The sequence below is a fragment of the Pinus tabuliformis genome, chromosome 2_2 (assembly GCF_031772625.1).
Source record: "Pinus tabuliformis cultivar Carrire ecotype Pingquan chromosome 2_2, CPIR1, whole genome shotgun sequence".
NCBI classification, from domain to species: Eukaryota; Viridiplantae; Streptophyta; class Pinopsida; order Pinales; family Pinaceae; genus Pinus; species Pinus tabuliformis.
Genome location: NC_142300.1, coordinates 1,011,441,074 through 1,011,462,304, shown reverse-complemented (window position 1 = coordinate 1,011,462,304; position 21,231 = coordinate 1,011,441,074). Strand labels below are relative to the sequence as shown.

General features: G+C 35.4%; 1 pseudogene; it reads left to right on the top strand.

The window, feature by feature from the left end:
* The first annotated feature begins 1,891 nt into the window (after positions 1–1,891).
* LOC149196800 (chaperone protein dnaJ 11, chloroplastic-like) lies at positions 1,892–2,472 on the top strand (annotated as a pseudogene).
* The last annotated feature ends 18,759 nt before the right edge of the window (positions 2,473–21,231 follow it).

Here is a 21,231-nt window from a genome sequence, read left to right as displayed (position 1 = left end):
TCAACAAATTTTTCTAGACCCAATCAGTTTACTTCACTAGTTCTATCAGATGCACATAATTTGTAGTCCAAGCATTCTACTAATCCCTAATATTTATGTCAATCTTCCCTCAATTCTACAAATAATATCCATGATCCATTGTGAGTGGAATTCATCTGGTTGAAGTCATCAATGCTAATTGCATTCTCCCTTCAGAGGAGAGGAATATGTAATAGGTATACGCACAAAATGTCTATGACTTACTTCCTATAGAATAACTTTATTCCAATGTCAGTGGTTGGTGTAGGTGGTGCGAGCAATCCTTCACTAAAAACGACATAAGTTCAAGTATGACTTTCAATTTTTTCATTGAAATAATAGTACACCTTTGACAAGTTAGAAAATTTAAAAAGTGTATTGAATGCTCGACTATTGTATCCCGAGGCCCAACTTCTCCATTGTCAAACACATAATTATATGCCCATGAAATGAGGAAGAGAACTTTATATATAATTATAACTTTGCGTGGCTTTTTGCCTTAAACATTATTTTAGAGTTCGTGCAATAATGCCTTCAATGTTAATTCACAAAGGAGTAGTCTATATTGTGACTCTTTGGAAAATATGGTACCTTGAAAAGTGTTTTTCTCGGGCATCCCTCTGGCTGATGTGATGTCACCGAAACCTCCTGTCGCCCATCACCCCTCTACCTCGTCACCTCCTCCCCCCATATCCATCATCTCCTCTCCCGGTTGCATTAAATCCACTCTTCCAACCTCTGCCTGTCCAAATCCCTCTCATGCCATTTTGCAAAATTTTCCAACAAATCTCCCCTTTTGCAACGAGCAGAGGAGAAAACTGACACTATGTCGACTGAGTCAATGCAGAGACATGAATACCTGGCCTAGTGGAGCTCCTGCAGAGTGTGGTATTGATTTATATCTGCACGTTCGGCCTTAGTAAGCTTAGGCCTTTCTAGGCTCAACACATTCTTTAAATAACTGGCATATGATTTGTGAACTGGGTCATGTCAAGGTCTGTGAACTGTGAGCTGTGAACTTGCAAATGATCTATTAACTAGGTCATGTTAGGGTGAACATCGATATACAATTTATTGATCCACGCAATTTCAATATATATTCACATTTATATCTAACATCTTCAACGTTCAACGCAAAATTCTATCCCAGGAATATTGTTGAGAATACATAGAATGGATGCTTTTAATTGTTTTATAATTACATTAGAAACTTGAAAACTCAATCTGCAATGACTTTTCATTTGCAAATGTCATTAATAAGCAAATTTGTAGATTAGATTCCAAGTAAAAAGTAAAGTTTAGATCTTACAGTCTGATTAATAATGTCTAGTTACTATTAGAAACATTAATTTCTAGCTATGATACTAGGTCCATGGGACCAAGGGGGGTATGTTGATCAGAAATGTATTTGGTTCCCCAAATCTGTTGAGATCCAATCTATGGGAAAAGGCACAGGATGGTGGAGTGGAGTTAATGTAGCGGGAGAGGAGGTGACAGGGATGGGGACAGGAGGTTATGGAGATGGGCATCGGCAGAAGAGAGGTGACAGGAGGTTCTAGCGACGTCACGTCAGCCAGAGGGATGCCAGAAAAAAGTGCTTTTGTGGCACCATATTTTCCAAAAAGTCGCAATATAGACTACTCCTAAATCCACGTAGGTTTGCATTTGAATTTTCCCACATTCTTTTCAAATTTTGGATTTTCCCGCCCAGGCTGATGACTCGTGAGTGTCGATATGGTTTCCTGCTTGCCTACGTTGTTGAGCATCATCAACTGTAATATAATCTAAGACCTCCACTTATTTATCTCAATTGCCATTCAATTCATTTTTTTAACTCGTCTTTCCATTTAGTCTCCGTAATATATAGAGAATTATGGGATTTTCTAGAACTCATCTGGTGTTGCAAATTTGTAGCAGCCCAACATGATCAATCTCTCTAGAAACAGTAAATTCATTTTTATCTTCTTCAGATCTTCAGGAGTCATTTCCTTTGTGATTTGGAAGAGAGATTGGGATGAAAATGGTATTGCCTCTAAAGATTTACCAAAAAATAAAATTTCAATATGGAAATAAGAGAGGAATACCGTTTGTATATGCGAGGTTCAAAACTCTCAGGGATGCGATAAGTTCAAGAAGAAGAGTACCAACTATTACAATATTGATTTGTACCATGTTCTGGGATTACTGGTTGGGGCAAGTGAGGAATAAATAAAAGCATCATATAGAAAATTGGCCAGACTCCATCACCTAGACTTTACAGCCTTTAATGGGAAGGATAAGTCTTCCCACAATTTAATGGATATACAGAGTGCATATACAACTCTATGTAATTGTCGCTCTAGAGCTGATTATGAGCACCAACTCATCACATCCATGAAAGTTCATAATGGTGGTATTTATGGAGGTCAACAATGGTGAGGACGAAGCTAGGACACTGATCAGTGTTGGCGATGAAGATTGATCATTACGTGAATAATTACTCCATTAAGGCGTTATATGACCATTATGTTTCTCTATGAGATGTATGGAATTGAGCCAATGTATACATCATTAGAATTAGTATGGATATCATTATATGTATCGCCCATGCTGCTAATCTATTAGTAATGTGTATATATTTTCAAGTGGAACATATGCAATTATATTCGAGATTATTGATTTTAAAGATTATTGATTGTGCATAATTTCACTTCAGTTGTTATATACAATTCAAGTTATATTTTGATGAAGTATATAGTCATTACAGTAGCTTGGTTTTTGTATTTATGGCTACTTTGGTTTAGTTATGGATGGATGTATATTTTTGGAATTCATTAAATTTTATCAAATTTCATTAATAATTTAGGTATTTTTTAATTATATTTTTATTTTTAAACTATTAATTTTATTTACGATTTTAGCAATAAATTTTAAATAATAAAAAAATATTTCCACATTTAAAATTATATCATCAAATTATAATAAAAATATTAAAAAACATTTAATAAAACTATACCACAATATACATTTAATAAAACTACACCACAATATGATATTTATATAATAAAAATATTAAAAAACTTTTAATAAAACTATACCACAATATGATATTTGTTTGATAAAGTTTGTGTTAATTTTTTTTCTTATTATTTCAAAAACAACTAAATATTTAGAAAAACATTTTAAATAACAAAATAAAATAAAAAGCACATCTAAGTTTATATCACCAAATTATAAGAAAAAGCATTGATTATTGGGTTTTTTTTAATTATATTTGTTACATGAAAATTGGGATTGTACAACCAGATTTTTAAATTTATAACATTTTATTGAAATAAATTATGCACTTAAAGTTTATAAATTGTGGAATAAACTTATACACTTCAATATTGATAAAATACAACTACAAAAGGTGTGATGATTATAATGAAAATGCCCTCGTCCACTATAATATATTTTAGTAAAGATTACTTAGCGAGAAAAGGAGCAAATGGTTCAGCCTTATCCATCTTAGATATATATAATTTTTTTAATTATTGTATTTAATATTATTTTTCTTTCATTGTTTTGGAGTTATCTATGATTTGAGATTATTAGTTATTTTAATATCAATTATATTTATATAAATTTATTACCGGTAAAAAAATTATATTTTTGAAATTGATTTTTTTAAATTATAAAAATGGTTTGATTTCTTTTTATTAGTGTGCATTTGAAATTAAAATTTATATATGAATAATGAAGGAATTTTATATTTTTATATAATTTTTTTTTTTTTTTCATATTAATTGGATTTAGTTTAGATAGTTTTTATATTGTTTATTGGATATAATTTAGATGATTAGTAGAAATGTTGTTATTCTTTCCATAAAAATTCAATTTCTATGTGATATGATAAATTCATAATAAGTATTTTTTTAAGCCTGGTTGCCTAAACAATCCTACATATATTTTTCTATTGAACATTACATATATTTCGGATACACATATATATATATTGAATAATATTTGTTATGGTACAAAGTAATGTAATCTAATATGTTGTGGATTTGTTCAGAATCTCAAATAAGTCTTCCAAAGGCTCAATAATATGGAAACCAATGGTAAGAGCCTTCCTCTTGATTTGAAAGTGGGTTGCATGGCCTGTAGAGGATGACCATCAAATAAGAATAGGATGCAACCCTTGGGATGGTATATGTAATGATTATAGCTCATATATTATCCTCTCTTCATAGTTTGAATATTATAGCCTAGCATATGTCAATGCCCATCCCCCTAGTAGTAGAGGTCAAATTGGATGGAAGTCGACTATGGGACTAGGTCTAGTAGCAGAAATAGTGGAAAACTGGGATTAGTACATTGACTTTCTAGTGGAGAATCATGCGTATAACAACGATAGTGTTCTAAACATGCATGTTTGGTCAAAAACTCCCCACTCAGTAGATTTCATTGCCACAATGGGTTATAAGGCATGGTTCGAAGAATAGTTCATTGAGGAAAGAAGTTGGTGGTGTAGGTATATATGGGGAGCCAATGTCCCTTTGAAGCCAAACTCTACGTGTCTAGCTCTTAGTGACTGATTACTCACCCGACAGAAGCTAAAAAGGAACAGTTTGTTTGGTCGCAATTAGCCTCCCCTATACAAAGCTTTAGAAGAGTCCCATTCCCACCTCTTTGTGTGATGTGGTTATCAATCTTAGGTTTGTGAGTTTTTTTGGAGACATTTTAATCCTAAGTCAAGGTGGATGGGCTCAAATCTGGTTGGTGCTTTTAGAATGTGTTGGCCCAATAAATAATTTTCTTCCTTCAAAAGTCTATGTTATCTGCTTATTGCTTTTGTTTGGCGATCACGAAATCATGTCGTTTTTCAGGACAAGTTCATTCCCCCCTTCTGTATGCTGTAGAGATTACTTCCCTGGTTTAGGAATTTAAGGCAAATCCTCCACTCCCTAAGTAGAGGATCCCATGTATGTATGAAATTAATTTTGTTTCTCCCTGGGGATTCTTCGATGGTGCCAACCAAGGTCATTCTCCATGGTTTCGTGTTGGGGTAGTCTTGTACTTAAGTCACTGTTATTCCTTATATGTATGATATGCCCCTTGTAGGGGGTCTAATAATGAAGCCAAGTTTGTAGCCTTATGGGTTATAATGAAAGTGGGCCAAACAAGAGGTACTTCGAGTCTCCAAGTAAGGGAGGATTCAAAGATATTCATTAATTGGGTGAACCACTTTGTTGATTTTATATAATCATAAAAATAGTTTTGCGAAGGAAATGAGCTTTGTGGACCTGTAGTTCGTTGACTTATAAATAGGTGTCAATGTATCTCCATGACACCCTTCCTCCGCTCTCGACATGGCTTACTGGGGGGCTAACAAGGAGGAATACTCATCCACCCTTTCCACTTAGCCAACTTTCATCAGCCAGCATGAGATCAACACGTGTCTAGCTTGACGCTCCTCCTTTTTCCTTGTCACCAATGTTTCCCCACCTTCCCCTCCTATACCTATTGTTCTCCCTTGTACATCACCTTCCTCCTTGCTTCAATCTACCAATTATCTTTCACCATCCTAGTATTTCTACTCTACTCTCCCAGCTCCTCCATCAAGATCTTCTCAATATGATCTCCTACACCCCTCTGAGAATGCCAACCCCTGTGTATCATCATTGAATTTATCATGTCCTAATGCTTCAGGAAAACATAAATATAGGACCATCCTGCAGAAGAAAAAACAAATTTTTTAATTATGGGTCATAATATTCAACTTTAATAGGTTTTGAATCTCTCTAAAAAAACATGTCCATTCATTTTATCGGCAAACCCATCTGTTGACAGTGCTAAAGCTACCAAAAATAAGGGGGTCTCCTCATAATGAAGTCCCAATTATACCTCACACCATTTGGGATAGGAGCCCCACCTGAAATATGGGGTTGACCACCATTACAGAGATCTTAAGGATATGCCTCCACTGGAACAAAAAACACAAGAGATCATACACATAACTTCGAGATTACCGAGTAAGCTTTGTGAGACACCATTTTAAATGTATAAAAGGGACTTCTATGGAAAGGAGAGAGAGAGAGAGAGAGAGCCTCTACTAGAAAAGTAATAGTTCTATCCTAGAAAAGACACACAAGAGAAAGGAAAGACTCATTAATTAACCCGCAAAATAGTTCTAGAGATAATAACGATCATGAAAGAAAATAACAATACACATTTAACAAGATAAATACCAAAGCCAATGAAATATTTCATTTTCTTTAGCATTTATGAACATAACATATACTGCAAACAATAAAAGAATAATATTACAACCTCCATGATACATGCATGAAAGTGTGTTGGATCTGAGAGCTTTTGGTTATTAAGTGAAGGTTCCAAGTACATATGTATAATGATGAAACACTAGCCCCAATAGTGGAACATGAAGCTACCACTTGCTTCTCCAAAGAATGATCTTCTCTATGCTAAACTAGAGAAGCCAAGGCTACCTCTCTAAATGTCGAAGCCCTTTGCTTCACTAATGAGGGTTTATTTATAAGAAGTGAGGTGACCTTTCACCTCCCCTTATGACTCTTATGCTTTTATTTTCCTTTTGAGTTTGTCTTTAAGTTTTGAAGTTACTAATGACTCTTCATATCCTTGTGTGACTCTTGGACTACCACTTACATGTTTTACATTTTCTCATTATTTTCAAAATACAAAATAATAATAAGACAAAAATGTGGCTATAGCCATAAGATACGTTATACTAAACTTATGGAGATTGTAACTCATCAACGATAACATGTAACTATGTAGTAAGATATTGGTGCCAAGATTTGTACTTTGTTTCTATGTGATAGACTTACAATGGTACATCTAGATTGTATCTGATTTTACCCTCTAGTGCATTTGGATATATGGTCTTAGAATCTGTCTGAAGGTTGCTCAACAACACGATCAACTTCATGTGTATTTTAGCTAGCTCAACCACATACTGTAGAATCATGATTCTTTGGTCACCTCAAGCTCATCCTGAGTGGTCGTCTGTTTGATGTTTCTTAAGAAATCTTCTATCTCTTGTTTAATAATTCTCTTATTCTTTACTTTTGTAAATTTTCCCACAAAAGGTATCTTGTGCCTCCTTATCGAGGCTTCCAATCCATTATACATTCGTGAATATGATGTTATGTTGCTAGTGGAAAAAGTGTGGAGCTACTCATAGATCTATATAAACATCATGATTTCTTCCTTATCCATTTCAACATCCTATCTGCTTTTTGTGACAAACACCGTAGGTGTATTCATATATTCGGTGGCCCAGTATTGGATCACATCTATGGTTGAGTAAGTTATTGTAAGGACCTTCGTCATCTTTTGTGACCCTTTTTGAAATTCATGTAAGACCATGACCAGCTCATGTAGAGTGGCCATCTCATCATATAACTGCTTCATGGTGTCTTCCAATGGATTGATTTCTTCAAGTATAGCTACTTTGAATTCCTTTTTGCTAGTATTTGTGGAAGAAAATTTCGTATTACAGTAGCCAATTCCTTTGCTAATTGTTCATTTTCTCGCATCAAGAAATCAATGTTCTCCTTAGTAGCCTCCACAAAGTGTAACATACCCATCTACCTTCTTGGAGTAAGGTTGTTTGTCACCAGCGGATCCAACCCCCATTGTTCCTTCAGTCATGGAAACATGATTGCAAAGTTTGAACCCTTGCTGCTTGGTTGAACTTATCCTTTTTGTTTTTCCACTTGCCCTCTCTCCTTCCCTTCTTGTCCTTTTTTGTTTTAATTTTTTATAACATAATTTCCTCCTCTCGTTGAATCAGTGGCCTCTTGTTTCTCGTTGTTGCGCGGAAGTCTTCCATAGGCCTGACAATAATCGATTAAGCGAAAGAGTCGGGGAAGAGTCGGGGAGCGTACGCTTCTTCACTCACCAACACTACTGATGTCCTGACCCACTGACCTCTGACTAAGTCAGGGTTAGCCCATTTTTTTAGCATAGGGTGTACCTCCTTCCCAGTGGCCCAACCCATGATTTCTGACCTAAATGAGTCCGTACATTGTGGCTTACTACCATGCCTCTTTCTATCGACACACGGAATGAGATTCAACCTATGTTACACCTTAGGGTTTGAATGGTTCTCAGAACCCATGCATTGGCCTGGAGGATCCCAACTGTGAATCCACGGTTGATATGTATAGGGTCTCTCTCCCATTCTCGGATAAGGTCAGAGATACAATATTTATAAAATAGGTCTCTCTCCCATTCTTGGATAAGGTCAGGGATACAATATTTATAAAGCAAAGAGTTCCTTTCTTCCTTCTTTCAAGGTGACTTGAAATCTTCTCGATACATCCCCTCCTGTCACTAGTCATTTGGATCTAGCTTCTTCAACCAAGACTTTGTTTTAGGTGTCCTTCGGGCTCTTGAAATAATTACAGAGCTTGACTATCATTATTGCTTACAAAACAATGTAAACTTTGAAACGGGAACTCACACTGTTACCTGTTTTGTAGAGATAACAAAAAAGTGACCCGATTTTGAAAAGGGGTGATGCAGAACACACATGTTCTTTTTAGAGCATAGTTTTTGGCACTATAAATTTTTTTATGTACATTGCATTTTAGAATGGTAGTGATTTTGAAGCTAATTTTAAAAAGTGGTAATTTTACACCGGGCCCTTTTTTTAAAAGGCTTTTTTATTTTTATTTTTAATTTTCTAATGTATGAAATGTAAATAATTATTTTGTAAATTTAATAATTTTTGAAGTGGTCTTCTTCTTATTGTTTTCATATTTAAAGAAGAAGGTTGATATTTTGAATTTTCGATATTCTACATATTTATACATCGTTAATTAATTTTTCAATCCACATGAAATAATTGTTTCTAAAAAACAATATTTTTTAACAATTGACATAAAAATAACCATTTTTAACATAAATATAACTAAAAAACTATAGGTTTTCATAATTTTTTGCTAGAAATGACATGTCAAAATCACAATTTTTATAGGAAAATTTTAACTAAAAATGGTTAAATAATAGCTTTTTTTTATGAATTTCATGTCAAAAAAATAATAATAATCACTTTTTTTTCAAAAAATAATGATTAACTTAAAAATTAATGCGAAAATCACATAATATAAATATTGAACGCATAACAACCTTAATTGAGTGTATATTCTTCTCATAAAATGTCAAAGTCAAAATATTACAAGTATAACTAATTAATAGTTACAATATTTTCTGCTTCATTTTTCTCATTTTCCTCTTCTAATGGATCTTTGATGTCTATGAATCTCCCAATGTATGTCTTTCCAATCATTCCGTGTAATGGTGGTTGGGTTCCTTTGCATTTTTTGCCACACGTGATTCACTAAAGTCCCCTTTCTTCAACCCAATTTCTTGCATTGCATCTAGAATAAATTGAAAGCATTAACTCTTTGCTTAATGAAATTGCACTGTATTGGATCTTTTTCAATTGCAATGCAATTTCTTCGTTTTTGAAGGAAACATGCTAGTGTTGTACCTTATTATCAAGAACAAAAGAAATAATGAAGTAAATTAGTACAATGACATATTAATTAAAAATAACATATTGAAATTCAATTCCATATAATAAAACTTACATGAACCAGAAAATAAATCGAGAACCCAATATCCTTCATTTGAACATATGTCTATAAGATAGTTAATCAATAACTGTGGTTTTTGATAAATGTTAACTATCTCTCATCTTGCTTCTTTGTCTTCATATGTTAGTTTTCTCACAACAGCGTCATAAGTCAGTATTTGGCTGACTCTTTCCATCTACCCGATTAGAAATCATAGACATATAGCTATCATCTTTGGCCCAACTATCAATATGGATGAACTCACAATCGTTTATAAATAACTGATCTTCACGGTTAAAAAAATTTAAATTTTTCCTGTAACATGAAATAGTAAAAGTTCAATTAACTTGTACATAAATGAATTTTTCAACATTAATTAAATATACATTTTAAACATCTTACCATGTAAGCTGCATCCTTGAGTTTGATTTCCCCTTGAAGCTTGACAATACCATTGCCAATTGTGTGTCTAAATGAAATGTCACAAATCTCCATAATGATGATGACGTGACTTCTAGAAATCCCGCAACCACTTTACTAAGAGCTTGATAAGTATAAGGGTCACTATAATAGTCAATGTTTGGAATATTGAAACCATGGGGAATATCTGCAATAACTAGGGCATAATCCCTTTTAGGTATGAGTTTAGCAATGTCTTCACATTTGCCTTGTATTACTTGATATTGAATAGTGTCTAGCTCATTCCAAATGAAATGAGTAAGAGTTGGATCAAGTTCAACATTCTTAATACGTTGCTTCTTCAGTCTTTCAATCTTTATTTTTTCAGTGAAGGTTCTAAAGCTATCTGGTGCTCCATTATCATCCTTCTTCATCTTTTATAAAATAAACAAATATATGTGTAAGTTATAAATTAAAAATAGTACATAGATGAATAAAAATGAATGTATAAATTAATATACCTTTTTAAATGCAAGATAAAAAACTTTTAATGTTGATGTAGAACTTGAATCTAGATAGTTGCATACAACATCATCCCAAATATATTCATTCAACAATTTAACCATTTGTTCTTTAATTTTCATGTAAACTTTGTGACTGCATAGATAAAGTAACAAAAAGTTAATATAATGATATGTATAACAAATACTACCAAGAACAATATGTTATATTTAAAAGAAAATTATAATCTAGAAATAAATAAAAATAATTCAACAAACTTACTTTTGAAATTCCTCAGACATTTCCTCCAATGATAATTCCCCTGACCTCACACGAGATAATATTGTTTTGACAATTTTTTCATCTTTCACTCCTTGCAATGCTCTCTAAGGTGTGATAGTCATATGTTCTGGAAACTGCTTCATTTCAGGACTTGATTTACCGTTGCTACATATCAATGGATTAGACTTTTTGACTTTCTGATTTTTAATGCCATTGTTTTCCCACATGCTAAAAATCTCATTAATCAACTCCCATATATCTCCAGTTCTAAATGCCAACTGGAAAATGTTATCAACACCTTTGAATAAATCACCAATTTTCCGCCTTTTCCACCTTTTTAATTGATTTTCTCTTCAATTAGATAGCCTATTTCCATACAACATTCTTTTTGGAAATCTACAATAACATTATCCTATCCCCACCAAATTTTTCTACAAATTCACTATGAATAAATCTAACCCTTTGGATGAAATTCATAGGCATCCTATATTCATTATCTGAATTATGATCACATGCCACTAACTTTGCTTCTGTATCTGATAAACCAACATAAATGATACATTTCATTGTTTCAAAACGTGGGTTATCAGGATATTCCTCCATCAATTGTCTTTAAGATTCTACAGAATGGTTCCCTCCAAGCACATAATAATTGTATTCAAAACATTTTGACTTATCAAATGCTTCTTTGTTGGGAACTTGAACTAGATCAATAAGAAGCACATAACTAACCACATGAGAATACGGATTGTACCTCATCAATGTCTTCAAGTTGTGAATATGCAGATGATGTGGCTTTCTAACTTGATATTGACATTGTCCTTCACTTGCTTTATAGATTTGTCTAATATTAAGATGAAATGTACGACCACCCTCAATTAAGTTTCTCTTTGTCAAATTCTGTCGAATGACAGTTTGTTTTGTTTTGATAATACCGTCCTCTAAATTAGCTCCTGGTATGATGATTTCTCTACTTTCTTTTGAAGTTTCACTAAGTTCTTGACTGTTGGTAATGATTACTTCAAAATCTTCAACTTTACTTTTCTTCTAAATAAAATTCTCATCATTAACTTTAACAGATTTATTCTTAGGCATTGTTACTTTTGGTATTTTATGGCTCTTCTTAGTTCCAATGTCATCTTCAGTAATGGAAACATATTCTTCACTGTTAGTTTCAACTTCATTGTCTTCAAAAGTAACTTGTCTACCCTTGCTAAATTTATCCACTAGAGGCATTTTTTTCTTATCCCTTGGATGTAGTTTTGTAGCATCATCAATTAGTACTACATTTTGCTTGTTTTGCATATCTTCTTCTAACACTGAGTAGAAACTGTTGACAACTTTCATAATATCATGCTCTATGAAATGAATGCCTCACAACCTAATTGAAAAACTTTCAACAAAATTCTTCCAAACAAAATATCATATGTCAATAAGAACAAAGTTAAAAAAATATAGTGAGAGAGTTACAAGAACGCAAAATACAAATATAAATAACAATACTTACGATATTTTGTTTAATCTCATTTATGATTTGTTTACACAACTTTGTAGATACATCTCTCGTGTCATACAATGAATATGATAACTGGTATTTAATCCTTTCATGTGACTTGGGCGGTTTTGTAAGTATGTAAACAACCTCACTGTCCAGTACTGAACACATGTCGATGACTCTTCCCATCACGTCATAAATTCCATTATAATTCGGTATATCAATATATAGATATATATTCGCATTTTAGCTTTCTCTTTCTTTCACATACCAGATTTTTGATGGAAGTTTCACTTCTTTTGAATTCTTCCAGTATGAAATCATCTTCTTATCATTTGAGGCACTTGAAAGATTTGTAGCCATGAGCTCAGGTGGAGTTCGTTCACTAATGTTTTTTGAAGATCCACCTTTAAGAGTCTTTGGTTCAGAAAGATTCACAAAAATCTTCTTTGACGCCATTTTCCTAAAAAAGAAACACATAAATCAGTAAATAATGAAAACATATTAAATTAAATTAACAACGAAAATATATCATAAATTTTTAATTTGCATAATCTGTACTATTAGATTAGATAATTGAAATTAAAAAATATTAATACTAAGAAAATTAAAATTTTCTTAGTATTAATATATCGCCCTGCCACAGCACCCCACCGCATGACCCTGGCAACCCATCTACCTGGGAGGTAACCGGACAACAGTTGTGTCGCCCTGCCACCCGTGGGTGGGTAGGCCACCAGGGTGGTGCGGGGGAGGTTTCCGCAGCCCCCCCGTGCCACCCTGGTGGCCTGCCCGCCCACGAGGTGGCGGGGAAATTCCAAGAATTTCCCCAACACCGTGCGGGCGGGCAGGCCGCCGGAGTGGCGCGAGGTGGGGCTACAACAGCCCCCCCTTGCCACCTCAATAGCCTCCCCCCCACCCCCGTACCACCCCAATGGAATCACCCACCACCCTGCAGGCAGGCGGGCCGCCATGGGGGAGGTTGCAGCAACGCCCCCCGCCCACCCCGGTGGCCCGCCCACCCGCAGGGTGGCGTGTGATTCCGAGAATCCCCTGCCACCCCACGAGCGGGCGGGCTGCCAAGGGGGCGCGGGGGGGCGGCTGTTGCAGCCTCCCGTGCCACCCCGGCGGCCCGCTTGCCCAGTGGGTGGCAGGGCGATTTCGAGAATCACCCTGCCACCCCACAGGCGGGCGGGTCGTTGGGGTGGCGCAGGGGGGGCTGCCACAGCCTCTCTCACGCCATCCTGCCCTCCCACAGGGTGGTGGGGCAATTCTCAAAATCGCCCTACCACCTTGCAGGTGGGTGAGCCAGCCATGCTCATCACCCCTAACCTACAGACCTGTTTGGCCGTCGTGAAAATTACTGGGTCTGTTTGGCTATCGTGAGCTTTAGCGGGCCCACCATGCTCACAGCGGACTTAGTGGGTGAATTTGGCTCGCAAAAAGTTTTAATTAAAAAATAAAAATAGAAAAAATCTACTTCATTAAACTTATTTAATATTAAAATTTGCAAGGAAAAAAATTTAACTAACCTTTCAATTGTGAGAATTCTCTGTTGAATATGTTGTTGATAACAATGTAACTGCTCCACAAATTCGCTCCAAATCTTTCAACGAACCTCAAAAAACCTTGATGTGATGTGAGTAATGGTGATAATGGAATTTATTATATAGGTGAAATTACGGAGATGTTTTACCGTACGGTTAATGTTGGATTAATTTGTTTTAAAACAAATTAACATGTTAACTTTTTTATAGCAACAAAGGAAACTATGATAAAGCGAATATTATGGAATTGTTTTACAACAGGGTGAATGTGATATTAATTTGTTTTAGAATGTATTATAAAAATTAAAAATTAAAAATAAATTCAATTGTTTAGTCAATATTATATACTTTAACTATTAAAATAATTTAGATAAAAGTTGTAGTTCACAATTTTAACTTTAAAGATTTATTTCATAAAAAAATTTAGTTTAAATTTTTCAATAAATTGTAGAATAAAATAATGAAGGGAAATAAATCTAACAAACTTTTTGGAGGGAAATATTTTGGCGAAACTTTTTGGAGGGAAATTTTTGAAGGGAAATTTTCATTCTCTAAGCTATATAATATCTTTAGGAGACTCTCATTTGTATCATTCAACATCTTCTATTTGAAAGTGATGGATTGTCCTGATAGTGAAGTTTCAATTTGTACAGCATCAAAATCTTCATCGCGTAACAACTCTATTCATATTGATGAATATAGTGGGTATTCTTCCACTATGAATAGAAAGTCAATTCTTCCACTTAGTCTTGATCCTATGGACTATGACAGCAACACTGATGAAAGAGGGGATGGAGAATTTCAAATAAATAAAGAATCACAGATTCCACTTAGTCCTAATTCTAAGGACTATGAGAGTAGCAGTGACAAAGAGCATGATGAAAAATTTCAAAAGAATGGAGTGTCACGCTGTCCACTTAGTCCTAATCTTATGGACTATGAGAGCAGCAATGATGAAGATCATGATGATGAATTTCAAAAAAATGGAGTGTCACAGTGTCCACTTAATCCTAATTCTAAGGACTATGAGAGAAACAGTGATGAAGAGCATGATGATGAAGTTCAAAAGAATGGAGTGTCATGGTGTCCACTTAGTCCTAATTATAAGGACTATGTGAGCAGCATTGCTAAAGAGCATGATGTCGAATTTCAAAAGAATGGAGTGTCACGGTGTCCACTTAGTCCTAATTCTAAGGGCTATGAGAACAGCAGTGCTAAAGAGCGTGATGACGAATCTCAAAATAATGGAGTGTCATGGTGTCCACTTAGTCCTAATTCTAAGGACTATGAGAGCAGCAATGATGAAGAGCGTGATGATGAATTTCAAAAGAATGGAGTGTCACGGTGTCCACTTTGTCCTAATTTTAAGGACTATGAGAGCAACAATGATGAAGTGCGTGATGATGAATTTCAAAAGAATGGAGTGTCAGAGTTTCTTCTTAGTCCTAATTCTAAGGACTATGAGAGCAGAAGTGATGAAGAGCATGATGATGAATTTCAAAAGAATGGAGTGTCATGGTGTTCTCTTAGTCATAATACTAAGGACTATGAGAGCAGTAATGATGAAGGACATGATGATGCACTTAGTCTTAATTCTAATGAGTATAAAGGTAGGAGTGACAAGGGACAGGATGTAGCATTTTCAGTAAGTAAACAGTGACATTTTCGACGTAGTCCTAATTCTATGGACTATGAGAGCAGCACTGACAATGCACATGAGGAAGAATATCCAATAAACATCGAGTCAAATTTTCCATTCAGTCTGAATTCTAAGGACTATGACAGTAGCACTAAAGAAGGGAAGATGAAGAATATCCTCCAAGTCAGTATTTGAAAAGCACAACTGTTCATAGTGTGGATAACATTCCTCTTAATGATGATGAAAATCCTTATACAAATGCTGATCCAATGATGGAGATGTTGCCAAGAAATATTGTATCGAGGAGTAGGAGCAGACCTTTTCATATCAATGCAAGATGTTCTAGTTATACAGCGGGTAGAGAAAAATATCTGACGAGAAGAAGTTTTATCAGTGCTCTCATTTCAATTGAATGTTGCCAAAAATATTGCTTGAAACATATGGATTTCAAATTTGCATTAGAGAGTAGGAAGAGATATTTGTCAATGAATAAAAGCATGCAAAATTCATATTTAGTTGGGTGCATGCAATCTACATTATCTGGTTATGATTATCATATTAGGACTATATTTATCTTTAGAAAGGCTTTCAAAATGTTTCTTTCAATTGGGAATTTTCGTCTCTCGAGAGTTCAAGAAAATTTGGAAAAGGATCCCACATTTTATTCAGAAGTGTGTCATAAAAGACAGTTTGGGCCATTGTCAAATACTGCAATGTCATGGATAAAAGATTTCTTTTCAAAGCATGGAAAGTGTATGCCAAATAGAGAGACAATACATATTCCAGATAAATTTTCAAGACGAGAAATATACAACTTATACAAAGAATATGCAGAAGGTGCTGAGGGACATGGTCGGTTTATTACATATCAATATTTTGTGAAGGTATGGAAGAAAGAATTCAACAATGTCTGTGTTCCTAAGAAGACAAGGATAGGGATTTGCAGTACATGTGCTTCTTTTAAATAAAAAAGGGAAAAATGTGAAGGGTCAAAAAGAGGTAGGCATTCATAACTTTAACTTTTAAAATTGTATAGTCTTCAACTATGAAAACATATTTCTCAATGGCTTTCTTTTATGTTGTGTAGACTCAATTGTTAAAGAACTTCAGGAGCATCGCGAACAAAAAACAAATGAAAGGAAAAAGTTGTACAAGCATTGAAAGAAGCGTTATGATAATCCGAATAAATATTTGGGTTTGATAATTGATGGTATGGACCAGAAGAAAACACTTTTACCACATTTTATTCGCACACCCAAAAATTTACAGGAGGAAAATTTTATTCAATATCACTTGGTCGGTTATATGGTCTTCAATGGGAAAATGTTGCCAAGGGTGTACTTCACAGCTCCAAATATTCATAATGATGCAAATTTGACCATAACCATAAGTCATGATGTGCTTTCTCATTGGTCTGGTAATCTTCCTGAAGTTTTGTATCTACTATTGGACAACACTTGTCGTGAAAACAAAATTCAGGTTGTTTTTGGATATCTAAACATGCTTGTTGAATTGCGAATTTTTCAAAAGGTAAATGTTGGTTTCCTTCTTGTTGGGCACCCTCATGAGCATATTGATCAAATGTTCAGTCATTTTTCAGTCACATTGAGGAGGAAGGAAGTTGGGAGCTTGCCATCATTAATTTAATGTATTAAGAAATCATACATGCCAGAGCCTACTTTTGATGTGTTGGAAGAAAGTGTTGACATGCGAAGATTTATTCTCAGATCATATGGTGAGGGGAAATGCATTGAACAACTTAAAGACATTAGCTTCCAACATCAATTTCATATCAAAAAAATTGATAAGAAAACACTAACATGGGGTAAGAAGTATTCAACTACTATAGAATGGGCACTGTCATCAGGTTTGGAATTTTTGAATTTCATTCCAGATCATCCAATATTTGCATAAAAAAGATTGTTATTACAATTAGTTGCTGAAGTTCATAATTCGTGCAGACAAAATAGAGATATAAATTATTCTGATTTCCTAGAAGAAATTAAAAAATGTATTAGATATACATATGAGTACTTTGACATTGCTGATTCAGTTTGGTGGAAATCATTTTTCAATAATCAAAGTGATATCATTTCAACAACAACAAATGAAAATATACCTTTGAGAAATCCATTTATTTGGCCACAAAATGTGTCAAATGAACATGAGGAAATAAACATTGTTGAACAACAACAATCTCAAGGTATTATTAATTCTTCACAGGTAGAGGAAAGAGAGATGTATATTGGTTCCAGAAGATCTCGTGCACAACGTGAAGCCATGGAAGACCTTTACAGGGGTACAGTACAAGATATTAAGGAGGGTTGCATGGTCGCAGTGCTAGCAGATAGAGATCCCAATGGCTATCCATTATGGGTTGCTAAAGTTATAAAGGTCTCTACAGAAAATGAGGATGTTACAGGTGTTGAAGTACATTGGTATGCCACAAATACACACCCATTCAATGGTGTGTATAAGCCAAAGACGGTAGTTGACAAAAAAATGGCGGAAAGAGAAAAAGAAAGGGTACAAATATAAATCGCCGCCGCACAGACATATTAAAAATGGAGGATGTTGACATACTTTTTTTTACTTCAATTTAACAAAGAGAGGAATTCTTTGCTTCAAGATGATAGAGATTCTGAAAAGGTTGTTACCAAAAAGAACATTGTTGAGATGGGAGTCTCCTGAAACTAGTCATAGATCTAGAAGAATTTTGAAACCTAAAATGGTGGGCATGCATGTGGACTCAAATGGGGCACTAGTTGATGAAAGAGAAGAATATGGAACATCTTCATCAGCATCCAGTCACTCATCTGAAGATGTGAGTTCTAATGGTGTGCAAGAAAATATGAGTGATTTTGAATAATTGTTTAAGATAGATTATATAACTGATGTTTGCATCATATCTTGAAATAAATCTTTTGATTTCCTTATGGTGTTAAATGAGAAGTTATGAGTCATTTTTATGTTGTTGGATTATATGTCTTAATTATGATAATTTTTATTGTTTAGAATATCTACAATGGACCATTAAATTAGAGATATAATGTATGTTTCATTCAATATACAAATAATGACTTTTGAATTCATTTAGTCATGTAATTTGTTCATAATGTCATGGTTTTTTAGTTTTATGGTTGAAAATTTTTCAATTTCTTTTGTATCTAGCATGTTATGGTTGCAAACATGTTGAATTTTTACTTAAGAATGAAAAATTTTATTCTACCAAAAACATTAGTGTGTTTTTTTCCTCATAAACAACTTTGTTTGGATCATAAAAATTTGGTTTTACTAGCATTTTTTAAAAATGTTGAAAATTGACCCTAAAAAAAATCATCGTTCCAGTATCATCACTTTTTTGTTTTCAAGGTGTCTTTTGCATGAAAATTTTGTTTTCACTCCCATTTTTAAAACATGTTCAAAATTGACCCTAAAAATAAAAACCATCGTTCCGGTATGTTGGAAATAATACTGAGAGGGGGGGTGAATCAGTATTATCTAGCAATTTAATAAATCTTCCTTATTTGATCTTTGAATTATTTTAGCATGTCAGTACCATAAAATAATGAGCATGAAAAACAGATAGTCACACCAAAGAACACAAGATGTAAGGTGGAAACCCAATGTGGGTGAAAAACCACCTGCTGCAATATGTCTCTATCTTCTTTCAATTTAGAAACTTCTTTTACAATGATTTTGTACTGGTGCAGTCCTTTACCAGTACGCAGGCTGCAACCTTCAGAGAGCTACAACTCTCTCTCTCTCTCGTTTTCCAGTTTACTCCTGGAAGGGAGCTAGAACCCCCTACTTCTTTTCATAAAGCATCAGATGATCAACAAGTACATAACAGATATAGATCACTACAGATATCAGATCAGCAACAACAGAACTAACCCAGAACACCTTATCAATAGAGAAATTCAATCAACAGAACATCTTAAAACAGAGACGCAGTGTTTCTTTCTGTGGCCTGTGACCAGACGCCGTTAACCTTCTGCTACTCTGCGTCCACACGCAGATATCCTTCTGCTCCGCTGCGTGCCCACGCACTGTTCCTTTGACTGCTCTGCGTTCTGTTGCTTCAGGGACGCACCCAAAGATACTATCGCGCCGTGTCCTTCGCTACAGAGACGCACCTGAAAACACTATCGCGCCGCGTCCTTCTGCTTCAGAGACGCACCTGAACCTTGATCGCCCTGCGTCCCCACGCAGGTCTCTCTCTACTGTGCTGCGTCTCGGCGCACTTGCCCTTTACAGTACCTGCGTCCCGGCGCACTTTCCCTTCACTGAACCTGCGACCCTTTAGATATAAATGATATGAAGGCTTCAGGACAAACCCAAACAGTCAGATCTACAGATCTGATCATGCGCCATAGAGATCACAGTCCATTAGAAGATTCGCCCTCTTAGATCTGGACTAGATCTCACCAAATAAGATATTCAACCCAAGACAATTGCTCAATCCAAATGAACTCCTTTGCTTTATATAGGCAAGCTCCTCCCCAAAACATGGAACAATACCACGAGCCGACACCATAGAAACATAAAACCGTCGGCTAGATACCACACAAGAAACCCCCACGTGCTTTTCTCTGCCTTGAAATGTGTGCACTGGGTAGACGCACCCCCTGAACGGCTGGCCGGCGTCCCTGGACGCGGGTTCTACATGGTATACCTGCGCGGGCGCATTTTCTGAACCGATTGCCTGCGTCCTTCTTAATTTTTCAACAAACTGAGAGCCTTACCACTGGAGTTGCCATCAAGTACAACATCTGTAACATACAGTCATACCAGATAACATAATGCCAACAATCTCCCCCTTTGGACTTGATGGCAACCTCAACCTGGCAACCTCAACCTTACAGGCTTCAGCTTCATTCTCCCCCTTTGACATCAAGGGCAAAGGGTATGCTCCCCCTTAGCTCATGCTCCTCCAGATCTGCAACAAATAACCAGAAATCCACCATGAAAGAGATAGAGACATATTGCAGCTATTTCCAAGATCTCCTTCTCCATAATGCCAACAATGCATTATGTGCTCCCCCTGAGCCTTGTACCACCAATAAGAAGATGTTCAACAATAAGATGATGCATCAACAACCCCCAGCTTTTGCCTGAGGTATTCAAATGTGTCCCTGGGCAATGGTTTGGTGAGAATATCAGCAACTTGTTCCTTGGAAGGAACATACTCCAACTTGACTTTCTGTTCAAGCACTTGTTCCCGGAGAAAATGGTACTTGATTGGTATGTGCTTGGTTTTTGAATGCATAACAGGGTTCTTTGAGATGCTGATTGCACTTGTATTATCACATAAGATGGGGATTGGTGGAGTACAAGTGATTTGAAAATCCTGCAAAGTCTGCATCATCCAAAGGAGTTGGGTGCAACAAGATGCAGCAGCAACATATTCTGCTTCAGCTGTAGATAAGGCAATGGAACTCTGTTTCTTGCTGAACCAAGATACCAGTCTGGAACCCATAAAGAACGCACCACCACTTGTGCTTTTCCTGTCATCCACGCTTCCGGCCCAATCTGCATCTGTATAAGCATGAAGAGTAAGATCTGTATCTCTAGGATACCATAAGCCATAATTTTGAGTCCCTTGAAGATATTTGAAAATTCTCTTTACTGCCTGAAGATGAGTCTCCTTCGGATTTGCCTGAAATCTTCCAACTATTCCAACTGCATGCATGATGTCCGGTCGGGTACCTGTCAAATATAGTAAACTTCCAATCATAGATCTGTAGGTTGGTTGATGTA